The sequence below is a fragment of the Zingiber officinale genome, chromosome 2B (assembly GCF_018446385.1).
Source record: "Zingiber officinale cultivar Zhangliang chromosome 2B, Zo_v1.1, whole genome shotgun sequence".
NCBI classification, from domain to species: Eukaryota; Viridiplantae; Streptophyta; class Magnoliopsida; order Zingiberales; family Zingiberaceae; genus Zingiber; species Zingiber officinale.
In genome coordinates this window covers 51,542,520-51,546,388 of record NC_055989.1, presented here as the reverse complement: position 1 = coordinate 51,546,388, position 3,869 = coordinate 51,542,520, and the positions used below count along the sequence as shown (strand labels likewise).

The window sequence follows — 3,869 nt, the reverse complement described above, 5'->3', positions numbered from 1 at the left end:
GAATCCTTTCCCTGATTTTTTACATTGGTATTTGTTTGCTCTTCGAAGTTTGTAGCGGAAGAATTTTCATTCTTGTTCGTAGCCTCTACTCTAATAAAAAATCTTCATTCAATTAATCTCATAATCACTTATTTAATACGTCATCCCTTCCACTTTAAGATAGGATAAATAATTATACTCTGAATCTTAATGAGTTACGCCATTCGTGATTGCAACTGACGAGTCATATGCTGAAGGGGCATTTTTTTTGTCTGGATATCACTGGTCTTTTCTTTTAATCACATTGAAGAGCGGAGTTCAATTAAGAAATTTGAGATACTATCCTGTGGCGTACGGAGCTCAAGATGCTCGGGCTGCCAAGCGATATGAGCAACTCGAGAAGCCCAATCAAACAATTGGACCGCTGAGTTGGATGAGATACGTCGAAGGCTGAGCACTCGGGAGTGAGTTAGGATGTCGCTTAATGGGGTGACTCGATAGACCGAGTCACATGGAGCACTCGTGGACTCGATGTCTTTACATAGACCGATAGACGAGGTTGCTTGCATAATATAATAATGTCCTTGTCCTCTGATTGGCAAACTCTTGATTGACGGATTCATCGCAATCTGCCTGTGCAAGTCGAATTTTCAAGCCCATTTCATTGTCAAGACAATTCACACCAAGCCCATTCACCTTCCCTGTCATAACCGACCTGTTTCCTGATTGAAATCAAGCTCGTTGATGACTGAAAGAGGCGTGAAAAAGAGAGAACGCGTATGCGCGTTTAAAGCTTACTAGTCGTCATCATCTGGATTTCGCTCGGGCCTTATGTCTTGCTTCTTCATGAGAGTTCAATGATGGCGATCTGGACTGGAAGCTTCGGTCGATTGTCTCAGGGACTTTAAGCGAATCCAGTCAGGTAGAAATTTAAAGTCTTGTTTGGTGAGACATAAATTTCTGTTGTCGAAGGTAAGTAGGAGAACATTTCGATCGCTAATAAATCCACAGACGATACAGGGGACACGGACAAAGATTTTTCTTTGGCCTCGTCACAAACTCTGATTCTTGGCTTCTCCTCCACTGCACCGCCTCGAAGCTCAGACATCTTCATGTGCTTTTCTTGCTGGCGACTTTTTTCACAGTCCAAATCTGCAGTGATTTGCGTCCAGAACTGGAGTGAGCAGCATGAACTCCTCTGCTTCTTGTTCTGTTCTACTTCTGCTTCTGTTTCTTCTCCATTTCTTCACTTCTCACTCCACGAGAGGAAGGAGCGCTCCTTCGACTGTGAATCGTTCAAAGGTGCCGTCTTTTTCACTTGCGATGCCGCTTAGAGCGCAAAAGGTGACTCCTTTGTCGCTCCCCAAGCCAGCTCAGAAGCTTCTCTTCCGCCACAATGTCAGCCTCACCGTCCTCCTCGCCGTCGGCACGCCGCCGCAGAACGTCTCCATGGTGCTCGACACCGGCAGCGAGCTCTCCTGGCTCCTCTGCAACGCCACCGCGGCGCCTTTCTTTGATCCCCGTCGGTCAGCCACATACTCCCCCGTTTACTGCGTTTCGCCGACCTGCCGCGACCGCGGTCGCGACCTGCCGACGCCTCCCGTCTGCGACGCCACGTCCCTGGCTGGTCTCTGCCATGTTTATCTCTCCTACGCGGACGCCTCCTACGCCGACGGCGCGCTCTCCACGGACGATTTCCTCGTGGGAGGATCCGCTCCGATGTCCACCGTGTTTGGCTGTGTGGGCAACGCTTACTCCGCCGCCGATGGCGATTCCAACGTCGTAGGGCTTCTTGGCATGAATAGGGGATCCCTCTCCTTCGTGACCCAGAGCGGCATTCGCCGGTTTTCCTACTGCATACCCGACGGGGAGACTGCTGGAGTGCTCCTCCTCGGCGATGCGGCGCCCCCTTTCCTCCTACCCCTCAATTACACGCCTTTCATCCAAATCTCGCTCCCGCTGCCCTACTTCGACCGCGTCGCCTACTCCATCCAACTCGATGGCATCCGCGTCGGCTGCACGCTCCTCTCGATCCCCAAATCGGCATTCGATCCCGACCACACGGGCGCCGGGCAGACCATGACGACTCAGGCAGCCAGTTCACCTTCCTGCTGGGCCCCGCCTACGACGCGCTCAAGGCCGAATTCTCTCGGCAGACACTCGGCAAGCTGGCGCCCTTGGCCGAGCCGGACTTCGTGTTCCAGGGCGCGTTCGACCTCTGCTTCCGGGTGCCGGCCGAGAGGCCGGCGCCGCCGACGGAGCTTCCGGCAGTGTCCCTGCTGCTGCGCGGCGGGGCGGAGGTGGCGGTGGCAGGGGAGCGGTTGCTGTACCGCGCGCTAGGGGAGGCGCGGGGCGCGGACGCGGTGTGGTGCTTCACGTTCGGCAACTCGGACCTCGTGCCCCTGTCGATGTACGTGATCGGTCACCACCACCAGCAGAACATTTGGGTCGAATACGACCTTGAAAACTCCCGGGTCGGATTCGCGCCCGCTCGGTGCGACCAGGCTAGCCAAGTTTTGGGCGTGGCGAGTCCATGACCAATTCATTTTGATTCAACCGCACTCAATCTGACTCAACGATTCAATCTCGTTGACGAGCTGCAATGTCGGGTGCTACGTTCGACTTAAATCATGTAGATATTGAAATAAAGTTGTCTTCTAAACTTCTCTTCCATCTATAGAGCACATATTGAAGATTATATATAAAAAAAACTATTGGAGGTCTTGTTGGGCACTTCACAAGTGTGTGATGCCTTATTTTTGAGGTATTTCAGAGTATTGAGGAAGGATTTCTCCATTGTTGAATGATGAGCTTTGAAAAAATACGAGTGTTTCACATTTGTTTTGGATTTTGAATGCTAACTTAACGAGTGCATCAACTCTAGTCCTCTGTTTTCGCAGAATGGATTGCATTTATAGTGATGGCGTGCTTTCTGTGCAATGGTTCAGTTGAGTCATGATGTAAAATGTCAGGGTAATAAAAGGAATTGTCCTTCTTATGGCCCAGGTAGACCTCATCCCATATAGAATCTGGTTCGGATCACTGATTGCTTGTTGATCTAGGTCACTGGGCTAATTATGATTTCAGACCCTCAAAATCGACGGACTATCGATTAACTGTTGGTTTGGTCCGTTAATTCCATTTTATTATATGTATCCATTGGAACCGTCAGGGCACTATGAAAAATTAATGAATTAAGGACGAAATATAGGAATAATTAATTTTCATCTCAAATCATCAACAAATTTAACGACAAAAAGAAAATTTGTCCCAAATTAACAACAAACTTTGTAACTAAATAATTTTATCCCTAATAAAGAATCTTGTAAATCGATTGCCTTGAAATTTAACTTGGGGAAGGGTATTGACGCCACACTCAAGTAAGATGAGAAGGTGAGTGATAAGTCATGAGATTTGATCGGCACAAGTTGCCTTAATAAGATCAAAATTAGTGTTTTGCCTAAGAACTAGAAGGAAGCTCGCACGAAAGATAAATTCAAATTTTCATTTAAACTTACTTGATTTGCCGTACAAGAGTTCTCATATTTAACATCCCCTAAGATCAACTATGCACTAATTATGCAATAAATATCAAACTTGCATGCATGGTATTTATTATTCACTAATGCAACCACTAATCCTTAATACTAGCTTAATGCAACTATGCATGCATGGTATTTATTATACTAGCTTAGAAATTCTCAAAAATGTATTAAAAACTCACAAAGGACATCAAAAATTACTTTAGAAACTCCCCCCCTCCCCCACCCCCAAAATGCATATGAAAATGGTCCTCATGTTGGTTCAATTTCACTTTCAAATTGAAGAAATGTGATCTATTAAGTTGTTGCCTCCATTGTGCATTGATCCTCCTTTTCCTTGGGCCCCAT

General features: G+C 47.4%; 1 pseudogene; it reads left to right on the top strand.

Moving 5' to 3' along the window:
• The first annotated feature begins 612 nt into the window (after positions 1–612).
• Positions 613–2,816, top strand: LOC122045643 (annotated as a pseudogene).
• The last annotated feature ends 1,053 nt before the right edge of the window (positions 2,817–3,869 follow it).